Source organism: Anabrus simplex, chromosome 4 (genome assembly GCF_040414725.1).
Source record: "Anabrus simplex isolate iqAnaSimp1 chromosome 4, ASM4041472v1, whole genome shotgun sequence".
Lineage (NCBI taxonomy): Eukaryota > Metazoa > Arthropoda > Insecta > Orthoptera > Tettigoniidae > Anabrus > Anabrus simplex.
In genome coordinates, this window is record NC_090268.1 from 44,367,918 (window position 1) to 44,383,276 (window position 15,359).

Consider the following 15,359-nt stretch of genomic DNA (forward strand, 5'->3'; position numbering starts at 1 on the left):
AGCATTAACATGTGGGAATGCACTTCCTTCCTCTACAGGTGTATCCATCATCTTGCTGGAAAACAATTCACTGGAACACAGAAGACTATTATTGATAACCTCTTCACTGCTTAATGCTGCGAGCCGAGATACCCTTTCTTTTACCAGATCAGCTAACACACTGATTCACATATATATAACACACTTCACTTAAGGGGTAAAAACACAGTTTTTAAAGCAGCCCACGGTTCGGTACGGAAGTTCCACGCGAATACGCGCCCGTCGCGAAATAGTAAAACAATAGCACGTTTCCACTACACTTGTTACTCAGCGGTTACTGAACACCGTCTTTATCACTTGAAAGTAAACTCTGCCAAAATTGTACTATTTCATTTACTCAAGCACAGTAAATTATTGCGACTGCACAATTTACAGTATCAATGATAACCAGTTACTATTACTGAAATCACACAATTAGAGCATCCGCACTGTTCAAACTTCAACTACGGAATACAAAGTTATCACATCCGCACTGTTCAAACTCTTACTACAGAGTGACGCTCTCCAGAGCTAAGGGTTACTGAGGAGGCTTCGGTGACGCCAATAATGTTGGGGTTCCCGTGTGTCTGAACCAACCACCAATCAGAAAGTTCGTCATGTATGATGACATAATACTTATTGTAATATATTTACAAAACACGGCTCAAACACGAGCAAATCTATTCCACCAATTTATATAATACATTTGCAAATATATCTGACTTCAGAAACTGTGGAAAACCGATCTCTTACAGAAACTAACTTTATCCACAGAGCACGTTGGTCATCATGGAATTAATATTTGGCGCGGTGTAGCCTCCAGGTTTGCCAAATCCCTAAGTTCCCATTGGCTGAAATATCTTGCTTGGTCAGCATCTAATACACGTGTCGATCCTTGCCAACGCTTGGGTACGCTATCCTTTCTCACGGTCATACGGAAATATGAAGCAACATCCAGCGAACCACTGACTTGCTCAACATCCGGTATCAACTACCTTAGGGTACAATGCTTTAACATGTTAAGACTGTAACTTTTCTGAATAAATTTCACATGTTTGGTCAAATAATATTCCAATTATTATTATGGGCCGGTAGGATACGGCTCAATATAACACCAGAACATACCAGTAAAACATCCATAAGTTACGTAAGTGTGGAATAGTACAAGTTATCTAATGAAGATGGGCAAAAATTTTGAGCATGTCACAGAAAGTTGCTCTTAAAAGGCATGAAGAAGAGGGCAAAGATAAGGAACCCATTCAAAAGTCAAGATAAAGGCAGTTAATTGCCTGCAAATTTCGGCTTTCATGCATGCCAATCTCTCTTTCCCTGACGTTCATCAAGTTCCAAATTCCCAGTATCTATATCAAAATACCAGTCAAAACGACCACGTAGGACATAAAAAGTGATATACCTGTCAATGGTCATAAATATTTATATGTGAAAACACGCGGCAGTAGATATACCTTATAGTTCTTCCCGGTACAAAAAAGTGTCAGTGATACAGCAGATGATGGAAGGTCAATGTTTTAGATCATTATTATTGCATTGCATCGGAAAATACTTTGGTACATTGAACTCATTGACTGGAGAATCTGTCGTAACATAAGAGAAATAAGAAAAGATATTAATTTCCTTATATGAAAGCGTAGTTGATTACATGCTTCTACGAAAAAGTCCTATTTCTGGAGGAAAAACGTGTGATTTTTACAGACACTTTAACGCTGAACTCAAATCTAGTTTTAGATTTCATTCATCGAGGATAGTTTAAGAGCAATCCGATTTTTAATTTATTTTAATATTTTCATATCATTATATATATAGCTTTAATTTATAGTCATAGACATACTGACATACAGATTTTTACAACTTGCTTTACGTTGCACCAACACAGATAGCTCTTACGGCGACGATGGGACAGCAAAGAGCTAGGAGTGGGAAGGAAGCGGCCGTGGCCTTAATTAAGGTACAGCCCCAGCATTTGCCAGGTGTGAAAATGGGAAACCACGGAGAACCATTTTCAGGACTGCCGACAGTGGGGCTCGAACCTACTATCTCCCAAATACTGGATACTGGCCGCACTTAAGCGACTGCAGCTATCGAGCTCGGCGACATACATTCAGCTAAGGGGGCTATAAATATTAGGATATTAACAGAAGGTGATAGCTGAAGTGCTCACATAATGTTCTCACTTTTGAACAGTCACTCACAGGAATGTTTATAAATGTTTATAAAAATGGGCAGAAATTTTCCACCACAATGTTTCATGTCATTTCTTCCTTTTCTATTGAGCATCCTTCTTGTCCCGAATTATACTCCAGCAATAATCAGATAACATGGTGGGCATCCATTTCCCTCCATACCGTTTCTTTATGGTAGCTATGTCTTTATGAAGACTTTCTACATGCTCATCTTACACATCATTACAACTCTCTGGAAAGAGGTCTAGATGCGAGTCCATGGAACGTAATTTCAAGGACTTATTGCATCCTAAATCTTTACAAGTTTTGATCATTTCTTTCACAAACTCCTTATATTTAGAGTCTCTTCTACTTCCAGAGAAGTTCTGTGTTACTTTCTTGAAACACACGCAGGCTCGCTTTTCTTTGCCAGACAAACAGACATGACAAATATGAATAAGGAAGAGAATATTTACACTTGGTATAATCTAAAGAAGCCAAATAAATAAATTTTAAATTGGTAGGAATCGTTACATTCTCACAGTGATTTTGAGGTTAACACGCCACACTATGTGAACATTAACATAAATGTCTGAACAATAATCATAAATATTAAAATGTTGCCAACTATTTAAGTTTGTTTCACAAAAGTAACACATTTGCCGAAAATAATGATACCACGCATGATAAATATGTTGAGATTTATGCCAGACTATCCCAGATACTGCAATTCTGATTTAATATTGGAATTTAGCATTCTAAGTTCCTTTAGAATTACATATTTTCATCTCAGAAATGGAACCTTTGTGTAGCAGTGTTATTTGACAAGTGCCGGCTTGTCTGTTCTGTTCCATCCGAAGCGATGTATGATGAAACGAATCATACACTACATCCTACAAACGGCGCAATACTGCTCCAACTTCATCACAATAGCACTGTTCAGTGATGTGAGGAAAGCACTGGAATATATCGATACATTGGAACCGTTTGTAATTTCATTTATTGGTACTGGAAATAAGAGTTAGTGGAGTAAATGAAATAACCTTATATTTTAGTCTTTTGTGCATGCGAATTCTGCTTTTCTCCAATAATCCAATCACTTACTCACCAGACGAGTGAATAATTGCAGTGTAGGATAATATAAGAGAAATTTTAATGTGTTTCCAATGTGCAGGCCAACGACAGTAGCCGTGTTGAAACACCGGATCACGTGAGCTCTCCGAAGTTAAGCAACATTGGGCGTGGTCAGGAGTTGGATGGGTTGCCACGCGCTGTTGAGGGGGGGGGTACGGGAATGGAGGAGCGGAAAGGACCTGGCCACCCTACCGCACGTAAACTCCGGCTCAGGAACACCTCTGCGGAGGTTCGGACCTGCCTTCGGGCAGAATAACCCTTACCCTCCAATGTGCAAAACATAATCTTACGGCATTACCTGCAATTTAAGTGAGTATAATAATAATAATAATAATAATAATAATGGTGTATGGCCTCCGGGGAGGAATGGTGCAGATCTTTTTTCTAGTAGATGGCCTATTAGGTGACCTGCATGTCTGTGAAGATGAGAGTCCTACCTAGGATGATTTATAATGTTGAATACGCCACACGCACCCAGCCCCCGAACCATTGGAATTAACCAATTAAGGTTAAAATCCCCGACCCGGCCACGAATCGAACCCGGAACCCTCCAAACCGAAGGCCAATACGCTGACCATTCAGCCAACGAGTCGGACATTTAAGTGAGTTGTCACGACTTATGAAACTTATAAGAGTATATCAAACCCTAAGTCAAACATCAAACATTGTAAACCTCATCACATCTTTTAGAATAAAAAGTATTTCCTGTTTTTTAAAATTTAATATATTTGTCCAATGTACAATATTGCCAATAAATTTACCAAGATTCATTATTAGGAAAGTTACAAGCAGTGTTTAGGGCAGTTAATTGGAAATGCTAACTTCCTATTCTTTTCACTGAGCTCCATAGGTGTAGTCGTTTCAGTGCGGCCAGTATCCAGTATTCGGGAGATAGTGGGCTCGAACCCCACTGTCTAGTGCTGAAGATGGTTTTCCTTGGTTTCCATTTTTCTAACCAGGCAAATGCTGGGGCTGTACCTGAATTAAGGCCACGGCCACTTCCTTCTCACTCGTGGCCCTTTCCTGTCCCATCGTCGCCATAGGACCTATCTGTGTCGGTGCGATGTAAAACAGCTTGTAGTAAAAATCACTTATTATTCTCATTTTATAACTTGCTGACCCTGATAGGATTGTGGGTGCAAACTCTGCAGCACATTTGGGAGTAGCTCTGTTTTATAGTCGGATGCCCTTTGTGACGCCGGACTTCTATTGAGGGAAGTAGGCCTATTCAGTAATGCGTTGTTTCTACTTTTATTTATTTATTTATTTATTTATTTATTTATTTATTTATTTATTTATTTATTTATTTATTTATTTATTTATTTATTTTGTAATGTGGTGTGTCGTATCTAGCCGAAGGGACGTGCTTTAAAGCGAACACACACTCATATTCCCCTGGGCAGAGGATTTTTTCGATAAATAGTCAAAAAATATCTCCCTCGAGCTCCAGATTCTCTCTTGATATTTCCTCTTGCTACTACATTGCTCACAAAATTATCGGTGCAATGTGGAGGTCCCGTTATACTTCCTATGCGAATGTGCTCTTTCCTTTCGGTCTTGCTTGCACTCACACATTTAAAAATATTCAGCTGACTTCCTTGCGTAACTATAAAGGGTGATTTAGAATGAATGCGAGAACCTTTAGCATGTTGTGCGGGACAGCGAATTCATGACTTTTCAGGAAAAGATCCATGTCTGGAAACGTACGGTTTGAGCGCTAAGGGGCGTCAAAATCTGAAAACGCTTCGGATGTTGTGATGGGCCTGCGTTGAACACTTTGTCAAGAAACTTCCATAAACTCAACCAGAGGATCTAAAAGTGCATTAAGTTACAAAAGAGTTTGGAATTGTCTGTCTCCAATTTGAATGCAGTGTCCTCATGAGTTGTTCAGACTTTATTTTTTGGGGCACCCTCAAGTTTACGGTGTACGTTGTACGCGGCTTCGGGGCCGATGACCTCGATGTTAGGCCCCGTTAAACAAAAAGCATCATCATCATTATCATCAGTACGCGGCTTCTGAATAATCAAAGCACCTTATTGCATGAATCTACGCGCGGACTGAACTGCTGAGTAAACAACCATCTGCACAGCCGATGACAGTTTTGTAATCAAGTTGAAGGGCGATAATTCCAACCTCTTTTGTAATTTCAATTCACATCGTGATGCTCTTATTATTTCGGAAGAAGTTTTTTGACAAAATGTGAAACATATACCGATCACCATATCCGAAGCAATGTCAAACTTTTTGACGTCCCACAACGTCGAGAAACGATTAGTCCGTATTCACGTACAACATATCCAAGTGTTGTCGCATTCATTTCGAGGCAACCCCTGTATATATAAGCGTTTAATGAAAAGTCAATATTATACATGTATTTGGATTTTTAATTGCAAATAATAATAATAATAATAATAATAATAATAATAATAATAATAATAATAATAATAATAATAATTAAAAAAAGAGCCTCCGTGCTTCAGGCGCCAGCGTGCCGGCTTCTGATCTCTGGGTCCCGTAATTCATATCCCGGTCACTCCATATATGACTTGTGCTGGATAAAGCTGAGGCGGGACACGATTTTCTCCGGGTACTCCGGTTTCCCCTGTCATCTATCATTCCAGCGACATCTCTGCAATATCATTTCATTTAGTCATTAACCATTGCCCTACAGAAGTGCAACTGGCTTCGGTAGCCACAATTCCTCTCCTCGCGGCTAGATGGAGTCTTCTTTCATTTCATTCCTGACCCAGTCAAATGAATGAAAACAGGCTGTGGATTTTCGACAATAATAATAATAGTAATTGTTCCTGGGTTATCTGTGGAACGTAGACAGGTGAAAGAAGGTGCGGGTTGAATGGGTCTATCTACGAAAGTCAAAGATTCTTTTTAAAACTTTGAAATAAAGATTATATTTCTTTTCAGAAAATCAAAATATTAACAAAATTCTTCACTTTGTGAAAGAACACGGAAACAGATACAATGACAATTTTGACATCAGAATAGAAAACCTGAGAATAGATAATCTACAAGTTCTTTGAGCTTAAAGCTCTACATTTACAATTTTAGAAGTCGCTAAGGTAGCATTTAGTTATATAAGGAGAAATATCTCCTAATAAATAATTTCCCAGGGCACTTTGTTCCAACCGTTACAAGTTAAGGCCTTCCAAGGGCACCACTCTTTATTACACAAATCTCAGAAAAGAGCTTACATGCTCTCCAAGTTTTACCAAGGAGGCTGGCTCCCAATTTCTTACAGCCTACTCAAGGGAACTTTACACCAAACCTAACAATTTCTGGCCTCTCTAGCCACAACCTACAATTTACAATACCTTTACACAGGGGTATCTAGTACCCATACTACGGGCCTTCGTGAAAAAGAACAGATTATCTTACTGGCCCAAACTCAAAAATGTATGGAAGCGTACACTTGCGCTCCCGAAAAAACAAGTTTTAAAACCCTACTTGGGCTTGTGGCCCGATGATGCAGAGGCTAATCCAACACTACTGAGGTAACTCGAAGGAAAGGTTAATTAATGCTTTACAGGAAGAGAAACAGTTCCAAAATCGTAGTAACCTCAAGATAAATTGAAGGGGAACTCGAGAGGGTAACTCACTCCCTATCCCGATTTACAGTTTAAGTCTTTATGAAATTTTACATTAGCAAGAAGTAGTTTACATTTTTAGGAAACGGATGGTTACATAGTTAGAAATTAGAACCTTCCCCTCGGGTAAGTTTGCGGAGATAGCTGCCGTGATGTAAAACTGGTGGCCATTACCTTAGCTGATGTTCTGCCTGCCGAAGAACGAGGTACTCTGCCTCCTGTCTTAAAACACACACTCAATAACTCGACGATCTATAATACAAGGTAGCTTGAAAAAGCTGCATCTTTTATACCCGAGGGGAGGGTTCGAGAAGGCTCTGGACTAAATCCGGACACACTCGCTCATTTTTAATGGTTATACCAGAAACCTACAAGAAGCCCGTGATTGGCTGAAAAATAATTACAGAAAATTTGTTATTGGCCAGACTCCAAAGCTGGCGGGATGAGAAGGAAGTGTTGCAAACCTTGAAGTACCAAAATCAATGAAAGTTAATTTAGTTGAGAAAACCTATAAACACAAAACTTCTTCCAATCACTAATTATTCCACTTTGCACCAGAGTGCATGGCCTCAGTTTTTGTAGAGACATCTACGGAGAAAAGTTCAAATTTCTCGATGTACACCAAAACAAAACAAATAAATCCAATCCGTTTAGGAAACTTTAAAATAACCTATTACTCAGTTATTCAGTAGTGACATCTTTTGGTCAATATCCCAAATTTATGCATTAGCTGTTTCAAGATTTGTTCGATAGATAGTGTTCCTTCAGCCGCTTCTTTTAAATGGACGGGGTTGAGGTGTACCTCCCGGTACAACAATAATAACAATAATAATAATAGAAGTGACCTTAACCTATTTCCAGCTAATGGCTTCAAAATCCATTTCATATTTCCGACCTCGCAGTGTTATTGCAAAGTGTGGGAGAATTTCATTTTGGAGCATTCGGTTGGAGAGTGGGCTTCGACTGGTCCCATGGCTCTGCACTCCGACCGACCGAGCAAGCAGAACAGGGGTGGCCACGGCTCTGCCTTGGCACTACGACTGTGCATTCGGAAGGCGGGTGGGTTCGAATACCACTGTCTGCAGCCCTGAAGATGGTTTTCCATTGTTTCCCATTTTCACACCAGGCAAATGCTGGGACTCTACCTTAATTATATAAAAAGTTTGTGAATAACTTTCCCGGAAAACACGGAATGGGTAATCTGAGATCTTTTTATTTCGACATAGTACTACGTGGAATGCTGAATGGAGTTTCCTTTGCACTTCAAAAATCTGACTACCAATGCCAGATTGGAGGCAACGATCTTGGCATACATTGACACTCTACCATGTAACCCTGAAAATAATTAGAACGAAAATCAGTTCGAGAGCTCGATAGCCTACGGTCTAGTGAACTAATTCTCGCTGTATGATAGTATAGCAAATTTTCGTTTACAAATTTTTATTCCTAATTCTAGCGTGGATTAAGTTCTTTCCACATTCGCTCGGGATAAGTAATGGAATAATAACTCATTCCATGCCCAGAAGCGTCTGTGTTATACAGTGAACCAAATTAAACAACGACTCGCACTGTCGTGTGAAGTTCCTAGGTAGGTTCTACACACTAAATAATTTATCTGACCCTGTATTTTCCCGCGCTACTGAAACCAGTTAATCACGACGTAAGTCAACCGGAACTAAAACCCTCCAACAATATTGACTAGAAGAGAGCATGCATATGAGCTCACGAGTGCGCCATCATAGTTAACGTCAGTTCCTTGTAGTAATCCCTCTGAAAATTGTAGTGGCTTCAGAGTTACAGGGGGGATTAAATTACGTTCACCTCTTGCTTTGTGGTGCAAAAGTTGGTCAAGCTCTACATTAGTTAATGATAGGTGGAGTACTGGGATCTATCGTGGGACCAAATAGGGGATTACATTGAAGTTCAGATGAAATATGCATATGGCAAGCCATTAACCGTAACTCTACCAGCTGTATATTCCACAAAACTGTAGTAAACAAATGTTAACATTTACCACAAAAGCATGGCTAAGTAGGCTCGTATAATTACTCGCGACTTTTATATTTAAAGAAAATATATCGTTGATTTTTTAATATATTACTCTTTATAGAAGGGGCTGCCTGGCTGAGGTGGTACAGGCGTGCTCGGTTCACCCGGAAGGACGTGGGTTCGAATCCCTGTCAGGAAGTCGTAAAATTTAAGAAATGAAATTTTCCACTTCCGGAGGTGCATATGGCCGTGAGGTTCACTCAACCTACACCAAAAATGAGTACCAGGTTAATTCCTGGGGGCAAAGGCGGCCGGGCGTAGAGCTAACCACTCTACCCCATCACGTGCTGAGGTTAAAAATGGTGGAAGCCTTTACCTTCCACTGCTTCAAGGGCCTCCATGGCCTGTACGGAGGTGAGTTTGCTTTTGCTTTTACGCTTTATAGAAATATTTTGAGAAAGGAAGTCAGTCTATCTATCTTCAGTACCTCAAAATATACGAGGGTTGCTTCAGAAGCCATGGAAAAGATTTTTTTTATTTCCCGACAATGTACGTTTGAAATTTGAAAGTACGGTTTTTGAACGTCGTACTTCTGCCGGCAGATGGCCTATGAGTGCATCATCTGAGCGTGACCACGCTCTCTAAGTTAGGTAATGGAAGTAACAAAAGACGAGCAGCATTTGTAAATCTCAGTCCGTGTGACTTCGGTCGTATTTCCAAAATGAAGTAGTCATTACGTGAGAAATACTTTGCCAACCAACAAGACATCGTACGAGCATTACACATTGACGAATATTGTGGAGCAGACAGTATTAAAGTTGAAAACCTTTCTTAGCAAAGTAGCGGTCCCCATACTACGAAAAACGTAAAATTAAACAATTTCCTCAATTACGCCGACCGTCGAAGGGCTAAAGGGCCCGGAAATGTTTCAAATTGTGAGTCTTGGATAGCTATATGAAACTAAAAAGACTAATTTCGAATAATCATTTCCGGAAGAAACAGTCTAAAATCGCTTGTTTCTTTACTCGACATCTTTTTTCTTCAAATCCTTGCCAAATTAATTAATTAACATAATTCTTTCTGTCATGGGTTCCTTGGTTCAATAGCCTCACGCCACTCTTGATTTTTTAAATGTCCACACCTAATGTAGTTATAAAGGCTTAAGTGAAACAATCCATTGAGTCACATTAGCAGTCGTAGTGGTAGATAAAGGCAAACTGCTAATCTACTCGACCGGATAATGGTGATTAAATAAAGGATTGTAATTTTTGGAATAAATAAAGAATATGTTCTCATACTTTATTATATTTTATGTAGCTAAAATTCGTAGCTCATATCCCTAGGATGTTTTCAACATTGAGCCTGAAGAGCAAAAATTGTGGATTTTCTCCATCTTCCTCATCGATGGCAGCGGTCCATAAAAAACCTAGGGGAATATTTTGAAGGATATTATAAATAGATTGTACCATACACTCTCAAGTATACTTAGTACGTTTTCGTTGTTGGAGATTTTGGAGCTAAAAATAAATTGCCGAGAATTCTGAATCAACCCTTGCATGTTTGCAAATGTCCACGTATGTGACTAGCTACCTCCCGAATTTGTCGTAAATCCTTGTTGTCCATTTCCTCTAATTCTCTTTTTACACGTGATTTTAATCATAATTAATAAGAAACAATGCTATTTGTCCCTCTAATGAATTTGATGGTCTCGAGAGGCACCAATTTTGTCCGACGGGTGTTCTTTAACGTGCCATTAAATCCACCTACACGGGGGTGACTATCTGAATACCTTCAACTACCAACGGACTGAGCCGTGATCGAACTCACCATCTTGACAGCAGTTTAGCGCTCTAACATCTGAGCTACTCAGCCCGCTTAATCATAATCCATCAGTATTGAAGATTTATTCTTCTTATTATTAGCCTTTTCCCAGTTATCTGAGGTAGGCGCCTTTTAGCGCTGTTGTATGGTCGGATGGCTTTCCTGATGCCAGTCGTATGCTGAGGTGGTTGTGGTGGTGATTATTGTTTAAAGAGGAAGTACAACTAGATAACCATTCTCCATATGGCACTAAACAGAGAGAAAAATAGAAGGGATCCGACAGCTTAAAAAATGAAGGTATCGAAGGACAAGAGCCACGAAGGGCTTGAAAATGAAAGACACCTCAGATCTTGAATACTGTAATAGAGTCGAGATCGGAAAAGAACAAGAGTTGACCAAGGAAGGTCGGACAGGATATATGAATGTGACTTGCCTGTCACAAGTAAGTAGAAGCAATGCCAGGTCTCAGCTAAGGGCCCCGTGGTCACAACCCACGCTCCCAAGTTAAGAGCCCATGGAGCCCCTTTTAGTCGGCTCTTACTACAGGCAGGTGGGTGTTATTCTAACCTACACCTTCCACCCCTTCCACAGGGGGTCCTATGTTGGGAGATGTATTCACTGCTGCGTGTTTTAAGTGGTGTTTGGTACTGTAATAAGTTACTTGTAAATGAAGGAGACGAAAACAAACAACCAGTCCCCAATCTATAGAAATTAATTATATAAAGTTGAAATCCCTTATCTGGCCGGGAATCGAACGCGGTAAAGTCAATAACGTTATTATTAATTATAATTTGTAGGGGTCATTCCTTTACTTCTTGCCCTGAGGCTACATGTTCTATTTTCAGCTCGTACAGGAATGTATAATACGGTCTATGTCTTGAAACAGGGCGTATTAATCTGAAAGGCGCAATGAAGGAGTTGTGTGATGTGACACGCCGCGAGTACGACCGTAAGCTTCAATTAAAACGGGTCAGAGATTCTTCACGCTGGCTATATGTTTTGTTACCCTGCAAAGGCAGAGTTCAGTTTCTACTCTTTTATATTTCTCAGATATTCTTGACCCATGGCAGAATATTTGAGAGAACATTGACTAGTTCGTGACTTACCGTCGTCAGTTGGAACCTTTAAACTCCGGCCAAAATTACTGAGAGGACAGAGATCAAACTTCCGCCTTCAATGATCAATCTGTGCCGCCTTGTTTATCTGTTACATATTCTTAATCCAGGTTATAATCCTTGACATAACAGGGATCAATTCGTGATTTCAAGTTATCTGTCAGATAACGTATACACCCGTGAGCAATTGAATTAGAGATAGCGGCCGTGGTGGGGGAACAGCGCTGTGCTAGGCGTAGCGAATGTGGCATGTAACAATGAGGAAGTTAGACCTCGTATGTGCAGTAGGAGTAACAGCTGACTGTAGACACAAAACCTCAGTGAATGTCATCAGGGCCAGATTGTTGGCGCCAGACGTATGGGCCACTCCATACCTGAAGTAGTGCAGGCCCTGGGCTTTCGAGGAGCCACTGTCTCACGAGTACAGCATGAATACGTGGATTCGAAAGAAAAACACCTCCACCTGGATCAACTGTTGTGGTGTACGACGCTTTGATAACAGGGGTCGCCATCACCTAGCTCGGATCGAGCGGATACGCAGGCCAAAATGCAGCAGTTCACTAATCAGTTCAGTGTTGGGCAAGAACGACGTGCGGGCGGACATACCCCGCAGGCGATCTGTACCTACAGCTGCAGTTCGATGAGCAAAGTGATGATTTTTCTGCCTGGTCCTTGAGGAGCTCTGATCTCAATCCCATTGAGCACATATGGGATACATTCAAGAGGGATTTTCGTGGCCTGAACGCTGCTGCGACCAATCTTCGTGGATAATGGGAGGCTGTGCAGTGATCACGAATCGGTGTGGCTCCACAACGCTTCCAATGTCTTGTCGAATCCATGCCATGCCACATCGCCGCCGACATCAAAGCGAAAGGGGGTGTTACACGCTTGTTACTTGGTATCTCTAATTCAACTGCTCATGTGAATGAATTAATATTTTCTCCAGATCTGTGGAGTATCTATTCGGAGAAAATAAATAGCAAACCAAACCCCATGGCACTACAGCCCTTGAAGGGCCTTGGCTCACCAAGCGACCGCTGCTCAGCCGAAGGCCTGCGGATTACGAGGTGTCGTGTGGTCAGCACCACGAATCCTCTCGGCCGTTATTCTTGGCTTTCTAGACCGGAGCCTCTATCTCACCGTCAGATACCTCCTCAATTGTAATCACATAGGCTGAGTGGACCTCGAGCCAGCCCTCGGGTCCAGGTAAAAATCCCTGACCTGGCCGGGAATCGAATCCGGGGCCTCCAGGTATGAGGCAGGCACGCTACCCCTACACCGCGGGGTCGGCTAAAATAAATAACAGTGGAACAAAATTACAAATAAAACGTTAACTACATCTCAAAATGCTTCTTATTGAGCGTGTGGTCGCACGTGTATCCCTCATTATAACTGTCCTAACCACGTAGACACTGTAGCCAGACCTCTCTCTACGGATGCCCAGTAGAGAGATGATTCCTCCTCCCCACCGCGGATATCTATCAGCGGGACCGCCTATCTTATCACTCCCGACCTACCACAATCATCCCACGAGAAGGTCAGGTCCCCTTCCGTCGGGAACACGTGCGCTCACACCCCACTCCTTCTCCACCTACGGTTCAATTGCTCATGAGCATGGCCAGTATTTTGATGAGCTAACAGTGTCTAAAAATGTATCTATAAAATCCAGTAAAATGATCCGTAAACCTAAAATATGACATAAAATTTAAAATTTAATTTTATAATCAATTTACTAATCGAGTTGGAACAGCCTATACTTATGTCATAGACATTATAATAAGCTTTTGTGAATTTACCATTTCAAGAAAACAAGGTGCAATTCCTTACGTTTCGCCGAGAAATTTGCTCGGCGTCTTCAGAAGAACATCTCTACTGTTCAAGAGAAAGACTTCTCTAATTGGAGGTGTCTCTCTTGGAATGTGGACATTTCCAAGAAGTAAGTGTTGAACAAAATGTCTTAAGTCCCCACACTGACAAATCGTTGTGAAGATTCTCAAGTCATCTTAAGTTGCGGTGATATCCAACACCATTCGCGTAAATGCTTTAAAATATTCAATAATATAGTCAAAAAATTCCATAAAATGACCATGTAATGGGGTATAATTTTAGAATATTACCTAGAAATACAAAATAACAAAAATGACCTGATAAATTAGCATTTCTACAATGCCGAACTGTGATCAGGACTTCTGTACAAGTTAGCAATGTATGTTGTGAACCAATTAAGGGATGACACGTTATCAATATCCCAGCCCTGTTCATGAGTGCAAAAGATCAAGAATCCTCGACTGAACTGGAAACAATCTCTGACTTAATGGTATTTGTCAAAAGTTCTTAACCCAAGTCATAATACTTCACATAACAGGGATAAAGCCGTAATTTCATGACATCCGTCAAATAACTTCAATCTAGTAAGAATCATAGACGTAATAGGGATCATGGCTTTTCAGTTCATGGTATAAGTCAAGTACTCTTAAAACAGGTATGACTCACTGACAGAACAGTGACTAAATAGCTAATGTCCCAACTCATCGACTAGCTACCCTAATCCAAGGCTAAAATGTTATCAGTTCTGAAACAGAGCCAGTGGCTGCATGTTCTTCTTCTTTCTGATCGTTATCCTAACCTTTGAGTTTAGCACTCTTTGTTGATTTGGCCCAGATTAACAGGTGTATGCATAAGTCTTTTCCGGTTTCACTAAGAGATGGCGCCAGCGAAGAGTACGCAGTGTATGAATTTGACACGTACGTCAGTTCGTCTGACATTAACCTACCAACACACACAAGTTGAGTCCGCCAAACACTAGCGTCTGTGTTGCACCGTTCAGTGATCATGTCGACGTTTGTGCCTGAAAAATAACATTTGCGGCACGCATTGCTTTTCTCATTTAATAAAATAAAAAAGGCTGTGGAAAGTCATTGTTTGCTGGTAGAAACACATGGTGATCGCGCTCCAGTGAGACATGATTTCGACACTTTAAAAGTGGTGCTTTGTGTCTGCTGGGACCAGAACGGTATTGTGTATATTGAACACTTGAAGCCAGGCGAAACAGTTAAGGCACAACATATGATTAATTTAAATCACGCATTGATCGAAAGACGACCGGAATGGGCCAGAAGGCATGGCAGTGTGATTTGGTTACTGGACAAAGCACCGTCTCTCACAGCAAAACCAGTCAAAGCCACCTTGAAAGCGCTTGGATGGGACATCCTTTCGCACCCGCCGTACTCTCCTGACCTAGCGCCATCTGACTATCACCTCTTTGAATCAGTGGGGCACGCGCTCACAGATCAGAACTTCAGCAATTTCGAGGAAGTTGGAAAATGTCTCTATGAATCGTTTGGCGCAAAAGACAAGCACTTTTTCTGGCATTGTATTCATAACTTACCTGAAAGATGAGTGAAGTGTGAAGAAACCAATGGCCAATATTTTGAATTAAAAATGAATTCCCCTTCAAAATTACGTGTTTTCATTACCACAATAACCAGCTAAAAATTAT